Genomic DNA, 14,858 nt, shown 5'->3' on the forward strand with positions numbered 1-14,858 from the left:
GTCCTAGAGGACTGATTGCTTCCAATTTCAGAATCCACCTAGCTTCGCAGCGGAGAAGGAGATTCTGTCTATCACCACCTCTAGGCGGAGCTTGGATTTCTCGGCCTCCTACTCGAAACGATCTGGAGGATATGTTCATACTACAGAAATTGCAATTTGATTACCACTAGGTCCCAGTTTTCTCAACCAATTAATAGGATTTTTATTTTCATTTGTATCTCCTACAGTGGTATTCTTCCTATATGTCACCAACGGTTTTTGAGCAGCCACTGTCTGCAAATCAGGATCAGCTTCAATCATAAACCAATTCTTTCTGATAACTTGATGAATAACCTTATCCACACACAAAGACGTATATGCACTCACCGCCGGGCTAGTGTCGCCGCATTCCGGAGTCCAGGTCACAGGTAGCGGGATCCTAGTGTAGAAACATGATGGGAGCGCTCAGAGGCAACGCAGGCAGTTTCACCCTTAAAGGGGTACTCCGATGAAAAACTTTTTTCTTTTAAATCAACTGGTGCCAGAAAGTTAAACATATTTGTAAATTACTTCTATTAAAAAATATTAATCCTTCCAGTACTTATTAGCTGCTGAAAGCTACTGAGGAAATTCCTTTCTTTTTGGAACACTGATGACATCACGAACACCGTGCTCTCTGCTGACATCTCTGTCCATAGCAGATGTATGCTAAGGGCAGCATGGTGGCTCAGTGGTTAGCACTGCTGCCTTGCAGTGCTGGGGACTTGGGTTCAAATCCCACTAAGGACAACAATAAATAAAGCATTATTTTTATAATAACTTCAGCAGAGAGAACTGTGTTCGTGATGTCATCAGAGAGCATTCCAAAAAGAAAAGAATTTCCTCTGTAGTATTCAGCAGCTAATAAGTACAGGAAGGATTAAGAATTTTTAATAGACATAATTTACAAATCTGTTTAACTTTCTGCCACCAGTTGATGTAAAAGAAAAAAGGTTTTCACCGAAGTGCGTGCTTCTTCCGGACTCGGATCTACGTCATTGCGCTAGGTCTTTATGCGTGAAGAGCTAGAAGAGTTACCATGGTTACATGTAAACAATGAGAGACGGAGAGAAAAGAGGGACAAACTACCTAGAATAAAGAAAGCAGGTACGGACAGTACCAAGCTAGCTCATATAGACGATATGGGCAAACAGAATCAAATAGGGAAGAAAAAAGTATGCAAAAGGGAAAGATGATACAAACTTATACAAGAAATGGAGACATATCTAAGCGGTCATTTAAACCAGCAGGACCTTGGGCATTACATTTGTGGATCCAGCAGGCTTCGGATTGTAAAAGGAGGTTATGCTTGATGCCTCCAGTGTGTGGCAAGACAATTTTTTGGAGGCCTCCAAATTTAAGTACTTTAGTGTCACTATTAGAGACACCCTGACCTTCTTTTTTTTTTTTTTTTTTTTTTTTTTTTTTAGAGTAGAGGTGTTCTCCAAACCGAACACAAAGTTGGCATTTGGTCTTACCAGAGTAAGCAAGGGCATAATAGATAATACACTACATAGGTACTTTTGCAGGTGATAAACTCTTCCGAGGGTACAAACTTTATCGCAGGTATTAAAATGACAATACCTCCAATTACCACATCTAAAATTCCTCATCATACTTGGGTAACTGAGCCAATAAGCAGGTTTAGATATTTTAGTGTGGTGGATTATACAAAGATGTTTAAGGCGATCCGAGAGTTTTATTTCTCCTGTATGTAATCAATGGAGACCGTCTGGTGGCTTCGTTCAGGTATCCATCGCTCTTCAGAATATGCCAATGCTTTCTGATGGCACTATTGATAAGAGTTAATTTGGGAATTTCCAAAGGAAAGGGTAAATCTATTATCGTGGTTACCTTTTTCTATTGCTTCTTGATAACATCTCTTTCCTATCCATATTATCAACTTTTTTCTGTGCAGTGTCCAGGATATCATGGGGGTACCCTCTGTGAAGAAGCCTCTTTTAGATCTTCAGCTTGCTTGCTATATATGGCAGGATAACTATTAAGTCGCTTCAAACTAATTAACTGACTCAAAGGTACGTCACATTTAGTATGGATGGGATGAAAGAAAGCTAGATTGGTGCAATATACTATTTACATATATTATTCCTGTAACCTTCGGTTGCCAGACCGTCCAGTGTGGCAAAGATATTGATGTCGAGGAATTCCAGATGTGTGGTGCTGATGACACTATTGAAGCGCATATTCGTGTATTTTATTTCGTTCAGGTGTCTAACGAATTCTTCAAATCTCTCTTCAGGGCCCTCCCAAATTATCAAGACATCATCCACATACCTTTTAAAAGCTATAATATTGCTAACAAAATGGATAAAAACTGTAGATTTCTCAGTCTGTTGGAGAAAGAATCGAATGGCTTGTACACCTGCATCTGTGGTGATGCGGGTGTACAAACTCTTCATGTCCAGGCTAGCAGATGCAGGTGTACAGGCCGTTCGATTCTTCCTCCAACAGACTGAGAAATCTAGTTTTTATTGATTTCGTGTGTGATGCAATAAGCTTCTTCCTCTCGCACAATACCTTCCAATACAATCAGCAGTGGTACAAACAAAAGATCGGTACCGCAATGGGGACCCCCATTTCATGTAAGTTTGCACATTTATTTTTAATGGTTTTTGAGTACAGGTTTATTTTGATAGCAATATTATAGCTTTTAAAAAAGGTATGTGGATGAAGTCTTAATTTGGGAGGGCCCTGAAGAGAGATTTGAAGAATTCGATCACCTGAACTAAACAAACAACATGAATATGCGCTTCAATAGTGTCATCAGCTCCACACATCTGTAATTCCTCGACATCAATATTATTGCCACACTGGACAGTCTGGCAACCGAAGGTTACAGGAAGAATATATCTAAGAATAGTATATTGCACTATTCTAGCTCTCGTCCCATCCATACTACACGTGGCGTACCTTTAAGTCAGTTCATTGGTTTGAAGTGACTCAATAGTGATCCTGCCACATATAGCAAGCAAGCTGAAGATCTAAAAGATGCTTCTTGACAGAGGGTACCCCCATGACACTGCACAGAAAAAAGTTGATAATATGGATAGGAAAGAGATGATGAAGAAGCAATAGAAAAAGAGGTAACCACGATAAGAGATTTACCCTTTCCTTTGGAAATTCCCAAATGAACTCAGTTATCAATAGTACAATCAGAAAGTCTTGGCATATTCTGGAGAGCGATGGAGACCTAAACAAAGTCACCGGACGGTCTCCATTGATTACGTACAGGAGAAATAAAACTCTCGGATCGCCTTAAACATCTTTGTAGTACCCACCACACTAAAATATCTAAACCTGCTAATTGGCTCAGTGACCCAAGTATGATGAGGAATTTTTGATGTGGTAATTGTAGGTATTGTCATTTTAATACATGCGCTAAAGCTTGTACCCTCTGAGGAGTGTCTCATTCTATTATGCAGCTTATCATCGGCAAAAGTACCTATGTAGTGTATTATCTATTATGCCCTTGCTTACGCTTCTACATTGGTAAGACCAAACGCCAACTTTGGGTTCGGTTTAGAGAACACCTCTACTTTTTTTTTTTTTTTAAAGGTCAGGGTGTCTCTAGGTTAGCTGAGCATTAACGGTTCTGCCACAATAGTGACACTAAAGTACTTAAAATTTGGAGGCTTTCAAAAAAAAAAAAAATATATATATATATAAATAAATTGTCTTAACAGACACTGTAGGCAACAAACATAACCCCCTTTAACAATGCAAAGATCCTCAAACGTAATGCCCAAGGTCCTGCTGGTTTAAATGACCGCTTAGATATGTCTCCATTCCTTGTATAAGTTTGTATCCTTCCATTTTGCTTACTTTTTTCTTCCTCATTTGATACTGTTTGCCTATATCTTCTATATGAGCTAGCTTTGAACTGTCCGTACCTGCTTTCTTTATTATAAAGTAGGTAGTTTGTCCCTCTTTTCTCTCCATATCTCATTGTCTATGGATGCTAGGTGGTATGACTCTTGCCAGTTGATATCGGCAATGTGGCTCAATAGATCGCCTGTATCTTTAAGGTAAGTGGGCATGGAGGTGAGGAGGGGGACACAACAACCAGTCAACATATTGTGACAAGGGCTCGGTCACAGAACCGATCCCCGTGACGATAGGGCATCCCAGGGCGACTTATGCACCTTAGGTAGAAAATACCATTTGGGAAAACATGGGTGTTCGGGAAATAATCTTTCAGCTGTTTTTGTATGTAATGAGACCTTTTTCTGCTTGCCTGCGTAAGAATGATCGCAAGAGCTGCTGGATACGTGGAACTGGATTGTTAGGTAACAATTCATACACGATTTGCCTTAAATGTATGATAGTCACACAGTTCCTCCGCCCTTGCTACAACTACGTCAGGATGTTTGGATAGCCATAACATTGCTTTTCTCTCCCCTTTAGACAGATTGCTGGTTACCTTGGGATACAGCAATGATTTGACCTCTCTGATAACTGTGCTATTGAATAGCTCAATGGAGCCAACTGGTTGCACAAGGGGAGAAAACTTGGATTTATTTCCTCCTTTAAAGTAAGGCATCTCTGTAGTTTCTATGGACCCTGCAGACTCTCGACATGCTGCTAACTCAGCTAGAATTTTGACAAACTCATTTTCTGAAGATGAAAAATTGAATACTGGGCTAAATACTAGTGGGACTAGGAAAAAACAAAAGAAATAAGACCAGGTCTGGAGAGCTCCAGAGCTGCGTTTAGCCTCCTCTGACACTAAGCTAAAACTGAGTTGCTCAGAGCCAGGAGGCGGGTATATCCTGCCGGGAGGAGCCAACCTTCTTTTGCTTTTTGCCTAGTGTCAGCCTCCTAGTGGCAAGCAGCATATACCCATGGTCCTGTGTCCCCCCAATGAAGCACTCGAGAAATTGAATACTGGGCTAAATACCAGTGGGCCGATAACTGCAAGTGTTTCATCCTTTACTGTCGCTTTAACACCCTCTCTATGACCTTCTTTTGACAAAAACGTATGTAAATTGATCTTGCGTAAAGATTCATACAGGTCAATTTCAAATTGCACAACATCAAATGTACAAATAAGGCCAAAATTCAGTCCCATCGACAATAGTGAAATACAGTCCTCTGACAGTGGGATGGATGTTAAATTAATGACATTGTCCGCTTTTAATCCTCTATCCTCTTTTAAATCCAAGTTTTCTCCCCCTGTGCAACCGGGTGGCTCCATTGAGCTATTCAATAGCAGTTATCAGAGAGGTCAAATCATTGCTGTATCCCAAGGTAACCAGCAATCTGTCTAAAGGGGAGAGAAAAGCAATGTTATGGCTATCCAAACGTCCTGACTTAGTTGTAGCAAGAACAGACAAGGGCGGAGGAACTGTAGTCATGTCTCGTGACTATCATACATTTAAGGCAAATCGTGTATGAATTGTTAGCTAACAATCCAGTTCCACATATCCAGCAGCTCTTTCATTCTTACGCAGACAAGCAGAAAAAGGTCTCATTACATACAAAAACAGCTGAAAGATTATTTCCCGAACACCCATGTTTTCCCAAATGGTATTTTCTACCTAAGGTGCATAGTTACATAGTATGGTTGAAAAAGACATACGTCCATCAAGTCCAACCAGGGAGTTGAAGGGAAGGGTGTAAGGGGATAAGGGATGTAGTTTTATAATTCTGCATAAGCATTAATGTTATTTTGTTCCAGGAATGTATCTAACCCTGTTTTAAAGCTGTTTTTTTTTTTTTTTTTTTCTCTGTTCCACCTCTAGGGGGAGGAGGAGTAGATTGGGCACAGGTGTATAAATCTTAGCTTGGGACTCTTATTGAGAGCTTGCTCTTTCTGAGTGTTGCTGTGTAAGAGGGGGCGTGAAAGAGGAGTTTCAAAAACTGTGATTATCTGTTGTGCGGAGTGAATCTGTGGAGTGGGTGCGACTGCCTATAGCCCACATTCTTATTTTGGGTAAGTTTTTCTCTTTTGCACATAGTGGGATAACTGTTAGAGTTTAAACACCCTTTTTCATTTTTTTTTTTTTTTTTCTCTGTTCCACCTCTAGGGGGAGGAGGAGTAGATTGGGCACAGGTGTATAAATCTTAGCTTGGGACTCTTATTGAGAGCTTGCTCTTTCTGAGTGTTGCTGTGTAAGAGGGGGCGTGAAAGAGGAGTTTCAAAAACTGTGATTATCTGTTGTGCGGAGTGAATCTGTGGAGTGGGTGCGACTGCCTATAGCCCACATTCTTATTTTGGGTAAGTTTTTCTCTTTTGCACATAGTGGGATAACTGTTAGAGTTTAAACACCCTTTTTCATTTTTTTTTTTTTTTTTCTCTGTTCCACCTCTAGGGGGAGGAGGAGTAGATTGGGCACAGGTGTATAAATCTTAGCTTGGGACTCTTATTGAGAGCTTGCTCTTTCTGAGTGTTGCTGTGTAAGAGGGGGCGTGAAAGAGGAGTTTCAAAAACTGGAGTTTGAAAGCAGGAGGTTGAGATCGCTGTGAGTTTTAATTTTTGAACCCACAAGGTCTACAAAAAATTTTAAGTGTCATTTTGACTGTCTGTTTTTTCCTATACATTTGTGAAATCCCCATAATTAGATGGCCTCCATGTTGGAAAATGCAGTCCAATGTACATCCTGTTCAATGTATGCAATCCTTGAACAACAGTTTGAGGGTGCATATTGTTGTGCGAGATGTGTGCTAGTTGTCCGTTTGAAAGCCCAGATCCTGCATCTAGAGGGGCGACTGGCAACAATGAGAAGCATTAACAACATGGAGAGGAGTCTCCTGCTCACTGAGCAGGCACTCTCGGGAATAGAGGTGGGGGAGGACAGTGGGACGGAGTTGCAGGACAGTCAGGCAGTTAGCTGGGTTACAGTTAGAAAGAGGGGTAGGGGAAAAAGTGTCAGGGAGGCTAGTCCTGAACTGGCACACCCCAACAAGTTTGCCCGCTTGGCAGATGAGGGGGATGCCATTACAGAGCTAGCAGAACTGCAGCAGGATACCGCCTCTGACCGCCAGGGGGGTGTCTGCTCCAGTAAGGAGGGAGGGAGGAGTACAGGGCAGGCCAGACAGGTACTAGTGGTGGGGGACTCAATTATTAGGGGGACAGACAGGGCAATCTGTCACAAAGACAGGGATCGCCGAACAGTGTGCTGTCTGCCTGGCGCTCGAGTTCGGCACATCGCGGATCGGGTTGACAGGTTGTTGGGCGGGGCTGGAGAGGACCCAGCAGTCATGGTACATATTGGCACCAATGACAAAGTAAGAGGTAGGTGGAGTGTCCTTAAAAATGATTTCAGGGACTTAGGCCGCAAGCTTAAGGCAAGGACCTCCAAGGTAGTCTTTTCTGAAATACTACCAGTACCACGAGCCGCACCAGAGAGGCAGCGGGAGATCAGGGAGGTAAACAAGTGGCTCAGAAGCTGGTGTAGGAAGGAAGGGTTTGGGTTCATGGAGAACTGGGCTGACTTCGCTGTCGGTTACCGGCTCTACCGTAGGGACGGGCTGCACCTCAATGGGGAGGGTGCAGCTTTGCTTGGGGAGAAGATGGCTAGAAGGGTGGAGGAGTGTTTAAACTAGGGACTTGGGGGGAGGGAACCTACAGCAAAGAGGGGGAAGATAGTGTAGATAGAGAGGTGGGAATTATAAATGTACCTGGGGGTGGAGCGGAGGGAGGGGTTAGAATAGTTAATAGGAATAGGCTTCATAGGAAAATAAAACTTACACCCTTGAATCCCATTAACCCCAATAACATAAAGGATGGAAATGTAAAGTGTATGTTCACAAATGCCAGAAGCCTAGCAAATAAAATGGGGGAGCTTGAGGCCTTGATACTGGAGGAACATATTGATATAGTTGGGGTCACTGAGACATGGCTGGACTCCTCGCATGACTGGGCTGTCAATCTGCAGGGGTTTACATTGTTTCGCAAGGATAGAATGAACAGAAAAGGTGGTGGAGTCTGTCTGTATGTAAGAAGTGGTATGAAAGTCAGTGTGAACGATGCCATAGTGTGTGATGATTCTGAGGATGTGGAATCATTGTGGGTAGAATTACAAAAGGAGGGAAATACTGAAAAAATAATATTTGGGGTAATCTACAGACCCCCTAATATCACTGAAGAGATAGAAGTTCGGCTTCATAAACAAATAGAGAGGGCCGCCCGGGCAGGTACAGTGGTAATAATGGGAGATTTTAACTATCCAGATATAGATTGGGGTCCGGGGTTGGCTAAAACTACAAAGGGGCGACAATTCCTAAATTTATTGCAGGATAATTTTATGGGCCAGTTTGTGGAGGACCCAACAAGAAGTGATGCCTTGTTGGATCTGATCATTTCCAACAACGCAGAGCTGGTTGGTAATGTAACTGTGCGGGAAAACCTTGGTAATAGCGACCACAATATAGTTACTTTTGACTTAAAATGTAGAAAACAAAGACAGGCGGGGAAGGCAAAAACATATAACTTTAAAAAGGCAAATTTCCCTGGGCTGAGGGCTGCACTACAGGACATAGACTGGGGGGAGGTGTTCTCAAATACTGATACAGAAGGTAAATGGGACATCTTTAAATCAACTCTAAATAACTATACAGCTAAATATATACCAAAGGGGAACAAATATAAACGATTAAAACTAAATCCTACATGGCTGACAAATGATGTTAAAAGAGCAATAAACAACAAAAAAATAGCCTTCAAAAAATACAAATCTGATGGGTCAGCGATAACATTTAAACAGTACAAAGAGCTTAATAAAATCTGTAAAAATGTAATAAAAACAGCAAAAATTCAAAATGAGAGACAGGTGGCCAAAGAAAGCAAAACTAATCCTAAATATTTTTTTAGATATATAAATGCAAAAAAACCAAGGACAGAGCATGTAGGACCCCTTAATAATGATAATGGGGAGGTTGTCACAGGCGATCAAGAGAAGGCGGAGCTACTGAATGGGTTCTTTAGTTCTGTATACACTATGGAAGAAGGAGCTGACATTGGCCAGGTCAGTGCTGGTAACACATCATATAATGTACTGAACTGGCTTAATGTAGAGATGGTACAAGGTAAGTTAAGTGATATAAATGTAAGCAAATCCCCAGGACCGGATGGACTACACCCAAGAGTTCTTAGAGAGGTAAGTTCAGTAATATCTGTACCCCTGTTCATGATATTTAGAGATTCTCTGGTGTCTAGTATTGTGCCAAGGGACTGGCGCAAGGCGAATGTGGTGCCAATCTTCAAAAAGGGCTCTAGGTCTTCCCCAGGAAACTATAGACCGGTAAGTTTAACGTGCATTGTGGGTAAATTGTTTGAAGGACTTATAAGGGATTACATACAGGAATACATAGGGGATAATTGTATTATAAGTGATAGCCAGCATGGGTTTACTAAGGATAGAAGTTGTCAAACCAATCTAATTTGCTTTTATGAAGAGGTGAGTAGAAGCCTTGACAGAGGAATGGCTGTGGATATAGTGTTTCTGGATTTTGCTAAAGCATTTGATACTGTCCCTCATAGACGTCTGACAGGTAAGTTAAGGTCTTTGGGTTTGGAAATTTTAGTTTGTAACTGGATTGAACACTGGCTCATGGATCGTACCCAGAGAGTGGTGGTCAATGATTCGTACTCTGATTGGTCCCCGGTTATTAGTGGTGTACCCCAAGGTTCAGTACTGGGACCGCTGTTGTTTAATTTATTTATCAATGATATAGAGGATGGTATTAACAGCTCTGTTTCTATCTTTGCAGATGACACCAAGCTTTGTAGCACAGTACAGTCTATAGAGGATGTGCATAAGTTACAAGATGACTTGGATAGACTAAGTGTCTGGGCATCCACTTGGCAAATGAGGTTCAATGTGGATAAATGTAAAGTTATGCATCTGGGTACTAATAACCTGCATGCATCGTATGTCTTAGGGGGGATTAAACTGGCAGAGTCACTGGTAGAGAAGGATCTGGGTGTACTTGTAGATCACAGACTACAGAATAGCATGCAATGTCAGGCTGCTGCTTCCAAAGCCGGCAGGATATTGTCATGTATCAAAAGAGGCATGGACTCAAGGGACAGGGACATAATACTCCCCCTTTATAAAGCATTGGTACGGCCTCACCTGGAATATGCTGTTCAGTTTTGGTCACCTGTCCATAAAAGGGACACTGCGGAGTTGGAAAGGGTGTAGAGACGCGCGACTAAACTAATATGGGGCATGGAACATCTTAGCTATGAGGAGCGATTAAAGGAGTTACAATTGTTTAGTCTTGAGAAGAGACGTTTAAGGGGGGATATGATAAACGTATATAAGTATATTAATGGCCCATACAAAAAATATGGAGAAAAACTGTTCCAGGTTAAACCCCCCCCAAAGGACGAGGGGGCACTCCCTCCGTCTGGAGAAAAAAAAGTTTAGTCTCAAGGGGCGACACGCCTTCTTTACCGTGAGGACTGTGAATTTATGGAACGGTCTACCTCAGGAACTGGTCACAGCAGGAACAATTAACAGCTTTAAAACAGGATTAGATACATTCCTGGAACAAAATAAGATTAATGCTTATGAAGAAATATAAAATCTCATCCCTTCCCCAATATCGCGCCACACCCCTACCCCTTAATTCCCTGGTTGAACTTGATGGACATATGTCTTTTTTCGACCGTACTAACTATGTAACTATGTAATTGTTCCTGCTGTGACCAGTTCCTGAGGTAGACCTTTCCATAAATTCACAGTCCTCACGGTAAAGAAAGCGTGTCGCCCCTTTAGACTAAACCTTTTCTTCTCCAGATGGAGGGAGTGCCCCCTCGTCCTTTGGGGGGGGTTTAACCTGGAACAGTTTTTCTCCATATTTTTTGTATGGGCCATTTATATACTTATATACGTTTATCATATCCCCCCCTTAAACGTCTCTTCTCAAGACTAAACAATTGTAACTCCTTTAATCGCTCCTCATAGCTAAGATGTTCCATGCCCCATATTAGTTTAGTGGCGCGTCTCTACACCCTTTCCAGCTCCGCAGTGTCCCTTTTATGAACAGGCGACCAAAACTGAACAGCATATTCCAGGTGAGGCCGTACCAATGCTTTATAAAGGGGGAGTATTATGTCCCTGTCCCTCGAGTCCATGCCTCTTTTTATACATGACAATATCCTGCCGGCTTTGGAAGCAGCAGCCTGACATTGCATGCTATTCTGTAGTCTGTGATCCACAAGTACACCCAGATCCTTCTCTACCAGTGACTCTGCCAGTTTAATCCCCCCTAAGACATACGACGCATGCATATTCTTAGTACCCAGATGCATAACTTTACATTTATCCACATTGAACCTCATTTGCCAAGTGGATGCCCAGACACTTAGTCTATCCAAGTCATCTTGTAACTTATGCACATCCTCTATAGACTGTACCGTGCTACAAAGCTTGGTGTCATCTGCAAAGATAGAAAGAGCTGTTAATACCATCCTCTATATCATTGATAAATTAAACAACAGCGGGCCCAGTACTGAACTTTGGGGTACACCACTAATTACCGGGGACCAATGAGAGTACGAATCATTGACCACCACTCTCTGGGTACGATCCATGAGCCAGTGTCCAATCCAGTTACAAACTAAAGTTTCCAAGCCCAAGGACCTTAACTTACCTGTCAGACGTCTGTGAGGGACAGTATCAAACGCTTTGGCAAAATCCAGAAACACTATATCCACAGAGAAAAAAATAGTATAACAAAAAAAGAGGGACTTCAGCTCACCATAGGCGCCATGAGGTCAAGGAGATGCATCTGCAGGGAGCACGAGAGCGGAAAGCCGAGCCATATCCTCGGTGAACCAGCTGATCGAAGTAGGAGAAATGGGGAAAAGGGGAACTCCAGCTCCACAATGAATAAAATTTAACCTTTAATGGTACATGTAAAAAATCCAAAAATGAACAAAAAAGACAAACAGTGCTCTGGTGAGTTAAAACCCACGTCCGACGCGTTTCGGACCACTAACAGTCCTTAATCATGGTGCTACATCCTAACCGGACAACTGCCTTATATATACACTAGATAGTATATCAAAGTCACATGACAGATTACGTCACAATCTGAACCACACCTGTTGCATAATAGTTAATAGTGAAGGTTGCGGCGAGCAAATGATAGATATAAATATGGTAAGTTAATACAATATGAGAACTTAATATATATAAGCTAAATCACTCCTATAATTCATGCCTTTCGGGTATCTCGTGTCTAACATTAGTATCCAAAAGGCTTCACATTTCAAAAGAGCTCTTTTGAAACGTGAAGCCTTTTGGATAGTAATGTTAGACACGAGATACCCGAAAGGCATGAATTATAGGAGTGATTTAGCTTATATATATTAAGTTCTCATATTGTATTAACTTACCATATTTATATCTATCATTTGCTCGCCGCAACCTTCACTATTAACTATTATGCAACAGGTGTGGTTCAGATTGTGACGTAATCTGTCATGTGACTTTGATATACTATCTAGTATATATAATGCAGTTGTCCGGTTAGGATGATTAAGGACTGTTAGCGGTCCGAAACGCGTCGGTGGACGTGGGTTTTAACTCACCAGAGCACTGTTTGTCTTTTTTGTTCATTTTTGGATTTTTTACATGTACCATTAAAGGTAAAATTTTATTCATTGTGGAGCTGGAGTTCCCCTTTTCCCCATTTCTCCTACTATATCCACAGCCATTCCTCTGTCAAGGCTTCTACTCACAGAGCCGACCCCGGGATGCCCTATCGTCGCGGGGATCGGTTCTCAATATGTTGACTGGTTGTTATGTCCCCGACTCACCTCCATGCCCACTCACCTTAAAGATACAGGCGATCTATTGAGCCACATTGACAATATCAACTGGCAAGAGTCATACCACCTAGCATCCATAGATATTGAATCATTGTACACATGGATTCCACACGAAGCAGGCATACAAGCAATACATGAATTACTTATGTCCACTGACAAAACGGCAGGCTTTTCAGAATTTGTATGAGAGTCCCTTGAATTTATAATTTCCCATAATACGCTCAAGCATGGCAAGGACTGGTACCGGCAAATCACAGGTACTGCTATGGGTATGCCGGTATCTTATACCTATCCAAATCTATTCCTTGAAACGCTGAAACGTAAGTACATTTTCTCTACCACTAATCCCTCTGTTAGAAATAGTCACCATTTTGCGATTTGTGGAGGACATTTGCAATATGGGAAGGCCCTAAGGAACGCTTCCTTGAGTTTGTGGATTATTTAAATAAACTCTGAAAATATGATTTTTACTAGTATATGGGGAGACACTGTACTCGTTTTTTTGGACGTTAAAATATCAGTAATTAATAATGAACTTATAAACACAAGGATTTATGAAGAGTACATCCAAAAATGCCATATAACATTATCAGAGCTCACACCCGCACCATACTAAAAACAGCATCCCTTATTCATACTTACTAAGGCTATAAAGAATAAACAACACCACAAACCAATATGAAATCCAGGCACAAGAGCTAAAAGAAAGGCTAATCAAGAGAGGATTATCCCCCTAATGTAATCAAAGCAGGTTACCTAAAAGCTCAGAAAATTCCTCGAGAACAGTTAGAGTAAAAAGCAAAAGCCATTCATTAACCCTCCTACTGATAATAAAAGGTTTAATCTTACTTTCGAAAATTTCAATATGAATAAGGTTATTAATCAAGTTATCAGAAAGAATTGGTTTATGATTGAAGCTGATCCTGATTTGCAGACAGTGGCTGCTCAAAAACCGTTGGTGACATATAGGAAGAATACCACTGTAGGAGATACAAATGAAAATAAAAATCCTATTAATTGGTTGAGAAAACTGGGACCTAGTGGTAATCAAATTGCAATTTCTGTAGTATGAACATATCCTCCAGATCGTTTCGAGTAGGAGGCCGAGAAATCCAAGAGACAGTGGCTGTTCGAAAACCGTTGGTGACATATAGGAAGAATACCACTGTAGGAGATACATTGAAAAAGAAATATCCTATTAATTGGTTGAGAAAACTGGGACCTAGCGGTAATGACGCATGCGGTTTTTGCAATTTCTGTAGTATGAACATATCCTCTATATCATTTTGAGTAGGAGACTATGTCCATGTTCAGACTCCGTTAATTATGTGCCGCACTAGTTTACGTTCTCATTTGTCCCTGCAGATTTTTTTTACGTAGGAAAAACCATCAGACAATTAAGAATGAGAGTCAGGGAACACCTGTATTCTTTAAAAATAGGCAAAGGAGACCCAAAATTAATTTCCCATATGAAGAATTTTCACAACAATGATGGCCACGTATTGAAATTTGCAGGGCTCGAGAAAATCCAAGCTCCGCCTAGAGGAGGTGATAGACAGAATCTCCTTCTCTGCTGCAAAGCTAGGTGGATACTGAAATTGGAAGCAATCGGTCCTTTAGGACTGAAGGATGGGAATAATTTGAGCCGGTTCCTGTAATCTGTATATACTGTCTGCATTCTGTGCTTAAGAAAGTACGCTCCTGCGCATGAAACAATTGTTGCGTTCCTGCTCCCCCCACTTCTAGTGATGTCTCCCTGTAGAAGCAAAGTATCTCCTGTACACATGATGAAGATTCAATAAACCAGAAATAACTGGATGGTGAGTGCCATTGTCTTACTTTTCCTTTCATCTTACATTCACATTGAGCTACTGATTACAATAGAGCACCATTGCCACAGACTGCACCGTGAGACTCCAGCCGGGTCACACCTCCTATCTATTGATCTCTTTATTGCATGAACGGACAGTGTCAGAACTTCCATGTTACTAGTGGACATTGTTCTCTTGATCGTGACTGCGATGCATTGAGGATG

The sequence above is a fragment of the Hyla sarda genome, chromosome 4, assembly GCF_029499605.1.
Source record: "Hyla sarda isolate aHylSar1 chromosome 4, aHylSar1.hap1, whole genome shotgun sequence".
NCBI lineage: Eukaryota > Metazoa > Chordata > Amphibia > Anura > Hylidae > Hyla > Hyla sarda.